At 47.6% G+C, this 15524-nt stretch overlaps 1 pseudogene; it reads left to right on the forward strand.

Annotated features, from left to right (window-relative positions):
• The first annotated feature begins 6499 nt into the window (after positions 1 to 6499).
• LOC136114672 (zinc finger and BTB domain-containing protein 7C-like) lies at positions 6500 to 12259 on the forward strand (annotated as a pseudogene).
• The last annotated feature ends 3265 nt before the right edge of the window (positions 12260 to 15524 follow it).

A 15524-nucleotide genomic window follows, 5' to 3' on the forward strand; every position in this document is an offset into this window, starting at 1 on the left:
TAATTCTGCCTTCTCTGTATCTTCTGCCACCAGGGCACCCACCCCATTCATCAGTGGGCCTACATTGCCTCTGGTATTAGTTTTATCTGCTATGTATTTGAAAAAGTTCTTTTTGCTGTCCTTGACCCCTCTCGCCAGCTGTAATTCTAAGAGGGCCTTGGCTGTCCTAGCTGCCTTCCTACATCCTCTAACAGCAGCCTTACATTCCTCCCAAGTGGCCAGCCCCTACTTCCATGACCTGTAAACTCTCCTCTTCTGCTTGAGCATACCCAACAGATCCCTATTCAACCACACAGGCCTCCTGGCTCCCTTCCTCGACTTCCTACGTGTGGGGATGCTCTGATCCTGAGCATGGAAGAAGCAATCTCTGAATGCAATCCAGCTCTCTTGGGCCCCTTTTCCTTCAAGCAGTCTTGCCCATGGGATTTCCCCTAACAATTGCTTGAAAAGGCCAAAGTTAGCCCTGCTAAAGTCCAGGGTTGCAATTCTACTTGCTATTCTGTTCCTGCCACACAAGATGCTCAACTCCACCACCTCGTGGTCACTGCAACCCAGGCAGCCCTCAGCCTTTACTGCCTCGACCAGGCCCTCCTTGTTAGTGAGGATGAGATCCAGCAGTGCACCTCTCCTGGTCGACTCCTCCACCATCTGCATGAGGAAGTTATCATCAATGCACTGGAGGAACCTCCTGGACTGTGGCTGGCTGGCTGAATGGTCCTTCCAGCAAACATCAGGGAAGTTAAAATCACCCACAACAACCAGGGCCTGTGACTCTGAGGCCACTCTCAGCTGCACATAGAAGGCCTCATCAACTTCCTCAGCCTGATCTGGTGGTCTATAACAGACACCTACAATCGTATCACCCCTGCCAGCCTGTGTCTTGATCCTGACCCATATACTCAACTCGTTCCTCATCCGCTCCTGGGCAGAATTTAGTACATTGCAGTTGCTCTCTCACATAGAGAGCAACTCCACCACCACGCCTGGCTGGCCTGTCTTTCCTGAAAAGGGCGTAGCCATCCATGACCACATTCCAGTCATGTGAGTTGTCCCACCACGTTTCTGTAATTGCCACCAGATCATAATCTCCTGACCGAACATAGGATTCTAACTCCTCCTGCTTATTCCCCATGCTGCGCGCATTGGTGTACAGGCATTTCAGGGAGTGAACAGAGCACACCAGTTTCTCCCTAGGGGCACAGGAGGCCACCCGGTCCTCATCAGTTTTAGAATGCTGCCCCACTGGGACAAGCCCAGCTACAACCCCATCCCCCTTCGAGCCTAGTTTAAAGCTCTCCAAATGAGCCCAGCTAATTCCTGCCCCAGCATCCTTTTGCCCCTGTGAGATAAACCTTTCCCGCGTAACACTGTCCGGACTGGAGTCTTATAAAACCAGCCATTATCAAAAAATCCAAAGCCCTGCCTGTAGCACCAGTCTTGGAGCCAACCATTTAGAGACTGAATTTTCCCATTCCATCCCACATCGTCACTTGAAGATGGAAGGAGTGAAGAGAAGATCACTTGAGCCCCTGAGTTTTTCACCATCCTTCCCAAGACCTTGAAATTGTTCTTCATTCCCCTCAGACTACGGGAAGCAGCTTCCTCCCCATCTGTCTGGAAGACCAGCAGCGGGTAGTAGTCTGTCGGGTGCACCAGTCTGGGGAGCTCTCTAGCAATATCCTTGATCCGGGCTCCAGGTAGACTACAAACTTCCCTAAGATGAGGGTCAACTCTGCATATTGGGTCCTCTGTTCCTTTCAGAAGGGAATTTCCTATTACAATCACCCTTCTTTCTTTCTTATCAGAGGCAGTCTTAAGTTGTGAAGTCAACCACCTCTTCCTATGTGATCTTGTAGGCAGGCTTGGCACCACCTCCTCACCTACCTCTTTTTCTAGATCCAGGGCCTCAAACCTATTACAGAGGGGCACCTGGGGAGGCAAAGCAGGCAGGGAGGGGGGCTGCCCGTGATGCCGAACTGGAATACACTTCCAACCCTTGTTGTCTTTTAGGTCCCCTACCTCTGTCCAACAGCGACAAGGGTGGGGCTGTCTCAGGACTTCCGCCTCTGTCTGAGAGGGCAGGAGGTCCATCTCCTTTTCGGGGGTACCTCCCTGGGGCCTTTCCGACTGGCACATCAGGGTGTTACTCCACCAGTTGATCTCCCTTTCGCACTCCCTGATGGACCTCAGCGTCTCAACCTCCTCCTTAAGTTTCACAACCATGTTGAGCAGATCTTGCACCTGCTCACACCTCACACAGGTGGAATGCTGGCCTCCCTCCCCTGGCAGCAGCAGGCTCTGGCACTCCCTGCAGCCGGAGACCTGAACAGCCACCCTTCGGGACAGAACCTCAGTCTACGAGGCAGGGAGGTGAACACAACCGTTGCCAATGCCACCGCCGAGCTCAGCCTCCCACCCCACCGCTGCTGGAGCCTGTCTGTACCTGCTCCCAAGCTGATATGAAGCCTTCTCAAACACTGCACCACCTTCTCCTCGCATTGTTTTCTGTATCCCACACCCAGCACCAAAATAGTGGTAACCTCCCCCTTCCCCACCCTCCCGCGGTGACTCAGGCTGGCAAGCAGGCACACATCTGCTTCTGATTTAATGTGCTGGAGCGTTCTGACCCTTTTACTTTTACTCCTGAAGTCCTCCGTTCAGTGGCTTTCTCTCTGGGGGCCAAGGGGAGAGAAGAGGGAGCTGGATCCCCATCCTTTGCCCCCATGCTTTTTTGGAGCACTCCAAAACTGATTATATTTTATTTTGGAACTGTGTTTTCATGCAAGCTGGCGACAGCCTTACTTGGATCTGCATCTAAGTCCCTCGCAATCCTGTCCACTCCAGAGGGACACCAGCCAAACCAGTTTTCCATAGTTAGGCTGGGCACATTTTTTTCCACCATGGTGTATTTTTTTTTTGTCAGGAAGCAAACCCACTCAGTGTGTGCGCACCGTTCAATAGGAACCGTTTTTAAAAATTTCTTTTCCTTTTTCTTCTGGTTCCAGAGAAAAGCAAAGCCAGAGGGAGTGAAGGGACCGGCTTGTTCTCCCAGGAGAGCTCAAAATGGGAGGAAATGGCGCTTTTTTTTTTTTTGGCTATTTTTAAGGCTGTACTGGAAGGAGGTACTCACCACCAATGGGTTAATGGGGTTGTAATGTTACATCCAGTAGGGATGTATTCTATATATATACATATATATCCTATATAGCCCCATATAACAGGTTCTGGGCATCTTGCACAAGGGGGAAAATGGCGTTGGAGGAGAGTGGCTGCAAATACATGGGCAGAAATGCCACCAACAATGTCACATACCTCGTGGACCCTCATCCAGGTCATGCCAGAGGTGCTGGAGGGACCAACAACCTGATGTTCAGCCAGGTCGGCTCCAGCGTGGGCACATCTCTGGTGGGGATTTTCCTCTTGTTCTCTTTTTTTCCTCTTTTGGGGGTTTTGTGAACATGACGTGAGACGCATCACTTGGAGTGTGAGTGAGGTTCCAGTAGAGTTGGGTGGTTGCACAGGATGACTGGAAACTCTTCTGTGTCGCTAGATATATTCCCCCTCCCATGGGATTTCTGTGTATGTATGTATGTATGTGTATGTGTGTGCATATAGATACATAGGGAGGGGAGATATTCATCCAGGATCATTTCTTGAACCAGTGGCACCTCATTGTGGCAGACGCTCCCTGTTACCCCCTCACCTCCCACCACCCCCTTCCTTTAGATTGGAAAGATGATAGGAAAGATAAGGGGAAAGGAAGAGAGACTTAGACTTCAAGTTGGAAGGTTTTAAAGGCTTTTACTAATGCTACTAATAAATAGAGAATATATACAAAATATACAAAACCAATCTTGAGTGCTCGATGTGGAGTTGGCATCACTCCAGCAGTGGCGGAGCTGGGTGTGCGGAGCTGGCGTGGCTCCAGCAGGTGCAGCTCAGGCCCCCGGAAGTCATGGGCAGGACTTCACAGCAAACCGGAAACTGGTTGCAGGGATTACAGGGCCTGAGGCCTTCCAGATCTCAGGCAGACAAACAGGGTCCTCTCTAGATGCCGGCCATGGTTGAAGAGAGCGTGACCCTCATGATCACCCTCTTATATAGGGGGTATGAAGATTATGGGATGGAATACTCAGTTCATTCTCAGTTGGTCAGTTCTAGTCACCTGTTCCATCCACCCCTCCTCAAACACGCCCCTCTCACAACGGAACGTGGGAAAACTTATCAGTCTTTCTTGGCTACCATAGTAATAAATCTAAACATTAACTTCTTCAGCATTCTATTGGTCTTCTTATCAGCACCGAGTACAACATCCAAGGAAAAATATGCAGGCAAAAACTCAGAAAAGTACAGCCACCTAGAAGAAATTAGCTGAAAGAAAAATCACTAAAAGAGAACTGGTCTTGTTTTTAACAAAACCAGGACACATTTAAAAGTCCCTAAATGCTGGAGCATGGTCAGGAGAGCATCAGGGATAATGGAGAGAGATGTAGAGAGGGACCTCTGAGGGTTTCCAAGAAAAAAAAAAACATAACTAACTAGATATTGAGCATCTCCAGCCTTGGAGAAACCACAGCAGAGATGAACAGAAGGGACCTCATGCTGAGAGCATTGTCTCCTCAAGCTCTAGACCTCCAAGGAGCTGCTTGGATGGGGGGGGGGGCGAGGCTACAAGGAAACACTATGGTCATATGTGACCACCCTATAAAGTCCCTTCCCACCTGCGTAGACACTGTGGTTAATTAATTTGCTCCTGCTTTGTGCATAGATGTAGCCCTCAAAACACCATCAGGAGCCGAGCTGTGCCTTCAGTGTAGTTTCATTAATTGTTGATGTTTATTTGACCATTTATCACCAGGATCCCCCTTTGCCAAAAACTGCTCAGCAAATCAGATAGGACTTGTCATGTGGCATGCTGACTTAATCCAACTGCCACCCAGAAATGACCCAGAACTCATGGTTTTGGAGATCTATATAAACTCTGAAATTTTGAAGTGTACTGGGTAATTTAAAGAAGCCAGAAAGGAGAAACCAAAGTGAAAACGTAGCCCTTCAGTTATAGGAGGCATTGAACTCTACTCTGGCCCTACCAGAGCTCCTGTTTGCATTTATCTGGAGCCCAAGAATTGGTTTCAAGGAAACAGGAGAGCCATGGAGCTTGGTCCTGCTGGTGTGATGGCATCTGCCTAGCATCAGTCCCACAGTGTACAGGGTTGCCAGGTGGCAGGTCCCTATGGTCTTGTCCAAAGGCAAGGTGTTGATCTACCAAACTTCATACCAGAGTCTAGGAGCTCGTTATAAAATGATGTTCAGGTCAGACCAGGGAGGGATACCTCGGGATGGATATAAGGGGATGCTGGGGCTTTTTGGGTAGAATAATAGAATCATAGAACAGTTTGGGTTGGAAGGGACCTTCAAAGCTCATCCAGTCCAACCCCCCGCCATGAGCAGGGACATCTTCACCCAGATCAGGTTGCTCAGAGCCCTGTCCAGCCTGGCCTGGGATGTCTCCAGGATGGGGCATCCACCACCAATCTGGGCAACCTGGGCCAGGGTCTCATCACCCTCAGTGTAAAACATTTCTTCCTCATGTCCAGCCTGAATCTCCCCTCCTTTAGTTTAAAACCATCACCCCTTGTCCTATCGCAACAAGTCCTGCTAATAAGTCTGTCCCCATCTTTCTTACAGGTCCCTTTTAAGTACAGAAAGGTTGCAATAAGGTGTCCCTGAAGTCTTCTCCAGGCTGAACACCCCCATCTCTCTCAGCCTGTCCTCCCAGCAGAACTGTTCCAGCCTCGAATCATTTTTGTGCCCCTCTCTGTGGGTTATCCTCATGCTGAGGTGACATGGGATAGTTTCCAGGCATGAAGTAGCAGGAGGACAAAGATCTAGAGACCTACTGGTCCATAAGCACCATTTTCCTGCTGCAGCCAACAGCCATGACCAGTAGGCCCTCATATTTGGGATGTCCAGTTGTACCAGTCACCAAAACAATTGAGTAGATGAGATGGGAACTCCCTGGATTGTCTCGGTTAAGCGGTGTAGGTGCTGGCACTTGGTCATGTGAAGCAATAGAGCATTACCTTTTTCTCACATAGCTTCTGGCAAGGCAAATCCAACATGTGCCTGGAAAGATGTTGGCACTTGGAGGATGTGGAAGAAACATGATGGGGATGGAGTTATTGCACAAGGTTTCTGGGGGAGGGATGTGAAAGAGAAGAGGGAGCTTGTGGTGGTTATGAAAAGGTGGATACTGTGGGAGCCGAGAAGGATGGAGACAAAGAGATGTGGAGGGAAGTAGAGGTTAAGTCAGAGAGGATCTGGAAGGAGTTGAAGGTGACATGGAGATGCGCTGGAGCAATGCAAGCAGGAGGTGATTAGAGAGACCAAAGTGAGGCAGGAGAGAGGAGGACACCAAGAGAAGGAAGGGTCCTTTGGGTGTTACTGATTGGGAACCCCCTGCTAATTCTCTCCTGTGTCTGTGTTTTGTCCTAGGGCACTAAATGAGAAAATGGCCAATGGCATTGAAGATCTTATCGGGATCCCATTCCCAAACCACAGCAGTGAAGTCTTATGTGGTTTAAATGAGCAGCGGCATGATGGGCTCCTCTGCGATGTCATCCTCATTGTATAGGACCAGGAGTACCGGACCCATCGGTCCGTCCTTGCTGCCTGCAGCAAATACTTCAAAAAACTCTTCACTACCAGCACTTTAACAGACCAGCCCTATGTTTACAAGATTGACTTTGTCAAGCCTGAAGCACTTTCTGCCATCCTGGAGTTTGCCTACACCTCAACCCTCACCATCACCACCTCAAATGTCAAGCACATCCTCAGCGCTGCCAAGATGCTGGAGATCCAGTGCATTATCAATGTATGCCTTGAAATCATGGAGTCTGACAGGGAGGAGGAAGAGGAAGAAGACAAAGAGGATGAAGATGATGACAATGAGGATGAAGAGGAAGAGGAGGAAGAAGTAGAAGATTTTGTCAATCAGGAGAACCTAATCAATATCCAGGAAGTAAGCTGTCACCAAAGCCCTTCTAAGTCTGATCTTACCGAAGAAGCATATACAGAAGCACCTAAAGACTTTCCAAATCACTACCCAGCTAATAACCCCTCTGGACACTTGGGTGTGATACGAGACTTCTCCATCGAGTCCTTGCTAAGGGAAAACTTGTACCCTAAGTCAAACATCCCAGAAAGGAGACCATTTCTCTCTCCTTTCACCCCTAGCTTCTTCCCTCATCTATGGAACGGTGATTTTAGCTCCTTCTCCCAGTTCGAGGAGTCCCAAGTAGAAAACAGCCCTTTGGATCTGGTCATCAAAAAGAGGAAGATCAAGGAAGAAGAGGAGAAGGAAGACCTGCCTCTGTCTCCTTTCCCTAATGACTTCTTCAAGGACATGTTTACCAACACTCCAGTAGCTCCCTTAGGGCATATTAAGGCAGAGACTGACTATAGCGCTTATCTCAATTTCCTAAGCGCTACCCAGTTTGGAGGAGTTTTTCCCCCATGACCCTTGGAGGAAGAGAGGAGGATAAAGCCCAAGGCGTCCCAGCAATGTTCCATCTGTAACAAAGTCATCATGGGGGCCGGCAAGTTTCCCAGACACATGAGGACCCACACGGGAGAGAAGCCGTATATGTGCAATATCTGTGAAGTCCGCTTTGCCAGGTGTGCGTTGGTTACCTCTGACACGTGTTGCCATCTACAGGAGGGTGGTGGTGGTTGGAGGAGCCACATCATGACCCATGGCTGATCCTTGAGCTTTTTCCCTAAAAAATGAATAAAGAAAGCAGGGCACGATCTCCATCCTTTGGAAAAAAAAGGAGGGTGGAGGAAGAAAACGAACCTACTGATTTTGGCGGGTTGTGGATCCATCTACTCACTGGACAAAAGCTTAAATAAGTAACAAGATATTTTCAACCCCACCATAGTTCACCACAGTTGGACCAGAGGGAGCTGGAAAAGACACGGTCAAACAACCAAAGAGGCTTCATCTCTGATGTGCTGAGGGATGCGTTGAGTTGGGAGGGTCATTTAACTAAGGGATGTAATTAGTTTGGGTTTGCACATTTTGGCATCAGTGTAGACCACAACCAAGTTGCACATGTTTGGACGTGACAGTGTCTGGGCTTTCTGAGGCTGGAGCCATCCTAATTATTATATGTTAGTAGAATGTTGGTCTCTTTTCCTAAGTAAAAAGTGATAGGGTGAGAGGAAATGGCCTCAAGTTGCACCAGGGGAGGTTTAGATTGGATACTGGGAACAATTTATTCACTGAAAGGGTTGTTGGGCATTGGAACAGGCTGCCCAGGGCAGTGGTGGAGTCACCATCCCTGGAGGGGTTTAAAAGATGTGTAAATTAGGTTCTTACAGACATGGGTTAGTTGTGGACTTGGCAGTGTTGAGTTAACAGTTGGACTGGATGATCTTAAAGGTCTTTTCCGACCAAAATGATTCTATGATTTATCACCCTGAACACTGACCGCCCAGGAGCCTGGCACCTCGACTCCCTCCATGGCCAGTGGAAAGAACTCAGCACGTCAGAGCGGTAGATGAGGAAAGAGAGCGCGGTTCTCCTCCAAGCCCAGCTCTCGTCTCACAAATCCTATGTCGCATCCTCCCTGTGGCAGAATGCAAACCCCCCTCTCTCCCCCCACTCCTTCAGTATGGAGGGAGTAGGCATATCTCCCTCTCTCTGCTACTTGAAGCTAACAGCTTCTTTTGTTTGACCCAGAGCACCCTGGCCAGGGCCATTAGGAGAAGGGATTGCCAAGGCGCCAGTGGGCCGCTGGGCACCTGTGACCAGTGTGGGGGATGTTTGGAGGCTTCAGGGGCACCCCACACATGGTGTGGGGGTGCAGAGAAGCTTCTAGATTGCCTACAGTCAGGTCTGATCAGCCAGTATAAAAACGGGACTCTCGTCGAGACTGGGCCCATTGTCGCCGGTCTCTCGGAGCACGAGTTGAAGATACTGCTGCCGAGACCCCCCGGGATGGAGACCCCGTTTGCCTTGCCGCCACGTGTGTGAGTAAAACCCCTCGCAGGACTGCGAGTATATTTATCCTTTCCGTGCACATATGCACGTGTAACTTCCCGTGCTTAATACAAGCATGTATAAAATTATTTCCTCGCACAATCGCGAGTGTAACTTTATTCCGTGCACATTTGCACACGTACTTTAAATTATTGCCTCGCACAATCGCGAGTGTAACTTTATTTCCTCGCACAATTGCGAGTATATTATACATTTATCCTCGCAGAATCGCGAGTGTATTTTCCTCCCGTGCTTCCACATAAGCACGTGTAGTATTCCGTGCACATTCGCACGTACAAGTAAATTAACCCTCCCAGAATTGCGAGTCAATTATAAATTTACCCTCGCGGAATCGTGAGCGTACACTTTACCTTTATCTCTTTAAGAATAATCCCGCACCATGTTCAGGCAAGCGTGTACTCCTCTGGGACTCGGGGGTGGTTCCGGCATTGTTTTGGGTGAAACCACGTGCATGCACTCTGTGGACCGCCAGTTGTACCAGTTGCTGCCCCTTAATAATTTTCCTCAACTGATACCCGAACCTATATTTAAGTCACTTTTGGAGTGCTAAAACGCTGTTTAATAAAAGTTGTTTTGGACTCTGTTGTCCCTTAAATTAGCCTCGGGGTGCTTCCGTGACACTCCCCCAGGTGCTTCACCAGAGCTTCTCACCCCCCAAAAAAACCTCTGAGCTTCTCCAGGTAAAACCATAAAACCTCTTTTCCATCCCACGGAGATGCTGCCAGGGCAGGGAGGTTTGAGTTTCTGCCCATCTGCTGCTAGAGATGGGTAATAGCCTGAAAAAAAAAGAGCTTTGCCTGTATTTACATTACACAGTCCTGGCATGCTGTGTGTTTATTAGGAAAAGTGATCCTGTTAGGTTATACATCACATACATAGGTTTAAATTATATTATACGTGGAGCTTGTAGCTCTGCTTTTTATTAAGATTTCCCAACATTTCACATTACAAGCCCCTGCGCTGTGCGTTATCCCTTTGGGATGAAATTTTCCATGCTGCTTCATCTTCGGGACTCGCAGGGGAAACGTGCCCTTGTTAAAAATCTCAGAATAATAGTACCTTTGAAAATTTCAGAGTGGGAATTTGGATTCTGACCCTGGGCATGGTCAGCACTGACATGCTGCTGGTCACATTACTGAAAACTATTTCAAGATGCACACGGGTATGGTGGTAGAAATAAGCGCAAAGGCAGCACCTTGCAAGTTTTGAGGGCTTGACCTGCCAGCATAAGTAGATTTTTTTGGTGGTTTTTGCTTTTTTTTTTTTTTTATGCTCACATTCTCTATGCATAATAATGACATGATTCCATATATTCTACATATTCTTAGTCACATTACTAATGCCTCGGAGGGATCAGGCTGAAAATATTTTGGAAAACTATGAATTCTCCCACTTTACTTATTTCAACTCCGCTCATACAACCTAGGCAGCACTCGGCTCAGTTCAGTTTTGCTTTTTATAATCATCTGCCTTCGCTGGGATTTTTGTAGACTGCAGAAGGAAATGTTTATTGGGAAAAAAAAATAGAGATTGGACTGCCATCTTGGGAAAATATTGTTGGTGTTTTTAGATGTTCCGTTTAAAAAAAAAAAAAAAAAAGGACTATATTTGTAAATACATTTTATTGGGATGGATATTATGCTCTCCCAGGGGCTGTGCCTCTGCCTGCACCTCCCCTGTGCCATGTTCGTGCTCCAAAACAAAGGTCCTGAGACACCATGTGGTCAGTACAAGGATAAAAGGAAAAGAAAAAACCACCTCCAAGAGGAATTTTTGTTTCAGCAGCATTGCTCCACAAGCTCAGTTAATTTTTTTATCTGCCGGTCAGAATGTAGCTCTGCTTATTTAGATATTCTTATATATGTTTTGGTTTTATTTTTTTATTTAATTTTTTCCTCAAATTTAGGCTGTTCTGGACTTTTTGGGATGGTCTGCAAGCTCCTGACATGAAGGGCTGAGTCTGTGTGATGTTTAGGCATTGTCGCCCTGGGGAAGGAAGAGTTGAATTAAGACTATTTTCCCTCTGTCCTGGGCACTGGTGAGACCAAACCTCAAATCCTGGGGTCAGTTTTTGGCTCCTCAGGCCAAGAAAGCCCTTGAGGTGCTGGAGTGAGTTCAGAGAAGGGAACGAAGCTGGGGAAGGGGCTGGAGCACAAGTGTGATGAGGAGCAGCTGAGGGACTTGAGGGGTTCAGCCTGGAGAACAGGAGGCTGAGGGGAGACCTTCCCACTCTCTGAAACTGCCTGAAAGGAGGTTGGAGCCAGGGGGATTCGGGCTCTGCTCCCAAGTAACAAGTGACAGGACGAGAGGAAATGGCTTCAGGTCACATCAGTGGAGGTTTAGATTGGATATTAGATTTTTTTTTTCACAGAAAGTGTTGTTGGGCCTTGGAGCAGGCTGCCCAGGGCAGTGGTGGAATCACCATCACTTGAGGGGTTGAACAGACACGGAGATGAGGTTCTCAGGGACATGGGTTAGTGCCAGGGTTGGGTTAATGGTTGAACTTGATGATCTTGAGGGTCTTTTCCAACTAAAACAATTCTACAATTCTTTTACAGGCAAGACAGACTGAAGATCCACATGCAGAAGCACACAGGGGAGCGGCCGTACCTCTGCATCCACTGCAACGCCAAATTCGTGCACAACTACAACCTGAAGAACCACATGCGCATCCACACGGGCATCCAGCCCTACCAGCGTGAGTTCTGCTACAAGAGTTTCACCCATTCTGACCACCTCCATCGCCATATCAAACACCAGAGCTGCCGAATCACGCGACCCCAGCGAGGACGCAAGCCGGCGACATGGAGGGCAGCTGGCTTGCTTTTTGTTCCTGGTGGTCCACCGGTGGAGAAGAGCTTCGTGATGTCACCAGTGCTGGAGGAGATGAGCGGCCACCTCAGCGGCACGACCATGTCCCTTCCCAAACCTAGCCCCAAGCACTTTTTGAGCGGGACCAAGACCCCCTTCAGCCTACAGGAGCTGGAGAGCCAGTTTGAAGAAACCCAGATGAAGCTCTTGAGGCGAGCCCAGCTGGACACGGAGAAGAATGCGGGCATCTTCGCCTTCGCCCTGGGCCATAACAAAAACCTCGCCACCCAACCCATCTTCCCTCTCCCCAATCCTTGGAGGACGGGCTTCAGCAGCTTGGCGGGTTTTGGCCACATGGCTCCTGTCTCAGAGGCGAGCAACTAAACCCAAGTCTGGTCCCACCGTGGCTCTGCTCCCTTCCCAACAGGGAGATGGGCTCCCTTGGGGTCCCCTGTTGGAAAGTAAAATGTGGGAAAGCAAGGTGTGCGGTTCCAGCCACCCATGACCATTTGGATGGTCGAAGACATAATACTAACATAATAATATATAAAGGGCCTTGGACAGATTACTTTGAAGTACGTTTCTCGTAATTGTAAAAAGTTATAGCCCAGACTCATGAGAATGGTATCTCAGGCCGGATAACTGCCCCCAAGTGCATAAGATGTGTGACTGTCCTTGGGCCTGGTCTGTGAATGAGTGGAAAAACAAGTGAGACAAACATCACATGAGTTTAGTGTGTTCTTAATAACAATTAGTGGAAAAGCACCTTTTTGTAAACATCTTAGTCCATGCCCGTATCTGTAAATCCTATAAATTGTCAATGGTGAATAAAGAAGGCAGCCTAAGCCTAGATCTAGGTCAGCTCTCAGCTTGTCCAGGCTCTGCGCTCCTTTCTGAACAAGATCTCTGCCTCTGCGTGAATTTCTGTCTGCGTCCTGGTATGCGTCGTTCCTAATCACCACAGTCCCCTTCTGCCCTTTCGCGTCATCTGGCTCCCAAGAAGCTCTTTGTCCCCATGGCTTGCCACGGGTCTTGGGGCACGGGGACATCTCCAGGGTGGGCGGGTGAACGGGTGCTGCACCCCATGGCCACCAGCACTTTAGACTCTATGATGCACTTGACTTTGGGGCCGCAGGGCACTTGCTGTCCCCCCCAATCACTCACCACATGTGGGTCCATCCGTGAAGGCCAGACCAGGACTGCTGCTCTCTTCAACATTCCCAAAAATGTCACTTGCCTTAGTCCAGGGCATGGCCATTACCATGAGATGGCTCTTCTGGGGGAGATGTTCCCCATTTTGCATCCACAGGGCCTGCTGGACACCACCAAGCTGTCTAGACATGGTTTTGATGTGTTACATTCCTTGACCCTTTTGGTCAAAAGGACTTTTGGGGGGGGATTGTTTTCTGTTTTTTTGTTTTTTAGTTTTTGGTGGTGTTTTTTGGTTTTTGGTTTGGTTTGTTTTTTTTTTTTTCGCAATTAATTCCCATGTCTTGCAACAAAATTCTTTCTACAAGGGATAAAGGGGAGGGTCAAGTAGTCATGTTGGGAGGGAGAGGATCCTGACTGTTGCCTTTCTTAGTGGTATATCAGATTTGCAGAGCTGGTAAAAGCCCTAAAAAAAAATTTAAAAAAAAAATCACCCAGGGGCAAAGTAGAGTGGAAAAGTGAGTTTTTACTTATTTTGGTTCTTTGGCCATTTCCAAATTTCAGAATGAGAATCAAAGTCTATTTTGAGTATTTTAACTACAGTTGCTTGAAAAGGTGAAGGCAAATTAATGGAGGATCAGAAATGTTTCAATCCTGAAGTGTTCTTAAACCCTCACTTTGTGAAAATAGAACACATGGGAATTTTCAAATGAAAAAGTCAGAATTCACTGCCACTGACCATTTTGAGGTTTTGTCCTTAATTCCCCCTAATTCTTATGTATATATTGATGACAAAAATTTACAAAACACTTGAGTGTCCCTGAACCTGCAGTGTGGATGGGGAAAAATCTGGTGTGCAAATTTCTGTGCTGCTCATCTCAAGGGACCTTTGTGGATGAGTCCCCAAAAGGTTTCTGGTAGATGAGATTGTCTACTTGCAAACAAGTAGAAATACTATTTCTTCACCGTTTGTTTGTTGAAAAGATGAGGCAGTAACATATGATGGGCTGCTCCAAGCTGAAGGTTGCCCTTGGTGGTCACCAGGTCTGGGGTCCTCCCCAGACCTTGGCTTGACCACCTCTATCTAATATTTCTTTTGAGGCCAAAAAAGTGGTAGATTGGCTGGAACTGCCCCATTGGTTTCCTTCAGCCCCTAAAAACATGAGCTGCTCTCAAGGAGAAAGGCTTTTGATGGTCACCTTCTTCCAATGGCTCCTCTTAGACATGGTAGGACCCCAGTTTCACCACTGGCTGAGATGACTTGTGGCAGGTGCCCTAGGAAGAGGTAGCTCTCACTGTAAATGCTACAAATTATGGCTTTTTCTTTCAATGTCAGCAGAATTAAAGGGAATGAGAGGACCACAGGTTCATTAATTTTTTGGTTTGCCTATCAATGATACGGCTCTGAAGCAGTGGCTGGATGAAGGTCTCCCCAACGGAGCATGGGGGACACAAGGGGACACAGCCCTCGCATGAAGGCATGAAGGACTTCTGCTCTGAGACCATCCATAACAGAACGATCCCAAGGAACTACTGTCGAGGGTTTTGATTGCGGGGTGACAACCTCCTCTCCTCCCCACTTCCCCCTTTTGCCCCTCCCTCTCCCCCCTTCCCACTCAGGACAGGCGATCGGGAGGGAAAGAAGGACATAGAGAAGAGAGTTGTAAAAATTAAAAATGTTTTACTAATGCTATTAATAAGAATAGAGAAAAAATACAAAACATACAAAACCAATCTTGAAAGTCTCAGCAAATGCAGAGCCAGCACCCGAAGTCCTGGATTGGACTCTGCAGCCAACCAGAGCTGGATTCAGTCTCTCACTAGGCCTCAGTTTGCAGGGACGACCAGCAAGGTCCTCTCCTAATGTCGGCCATAAGCAAAAGGGAAAAGGGACTGAGATCCTCATGGTCTCCCACTTTTATATGAAGTATCACATGAATGGAATCTTATACACAGTTGGTCAATTTCTTGGTCACCTGTTTCTCATTGCCCCTCTCGCGAGATGTGAATCTGTCATCAATAAGTTTGCATTCCATTGCTATGTTTACCAAAACATGTATCTGGTTCTCCAGGAAAATGCAGCTAATATGAAAGCTTTAGCTGACAGGTAAATTCACTAAAAGATAAACTTGTTTTTTAATGAAACCAGGACAACTACCCAACGCTCACTTCCTCCTCCAAAAATAAACCCAAAAAGACTCTGCCTACAACAGGTCAATGGAGAAAAATAAAGAAAAAAAAAACTTCTTAAAACAGCATCAAAGTTGTTTTTTTTTTCATCTATATCAACTTCTTACACAAGCAACATTTTGCAGGTGACTGGTTACTTCAGGTAGTGTTTTTTGTCTATGATTTGGAGTCATTGTAAAATATCCAAAGATGCCAAGTACTGTATAATCTACAAGGACTTGAAGCAAGGTGTTTTTTCTGTCTCAATCTGTTTGTTGGGTTGGTGTTTTGGTTTTTTTTTCTATTTGTCAAGGGGGGAATGTCACGGTTG

The sequence above is a fragment of the Patagioenas fasciata genome, chromosome W (genome assembly GCF_037038585.1).
Source record: "Patagioenas fasciata isolate bPatFas1 chromosome W, bPatFas1.hap1, whole genome shotgun sequence".
Taxonomy (NCBI): domain Eukaryota; kingdom Metazoa; phylum Chordata; class Aves; order Columbiformes; family Columbidae; genus Patagioenas; species Patagioenas fasciata.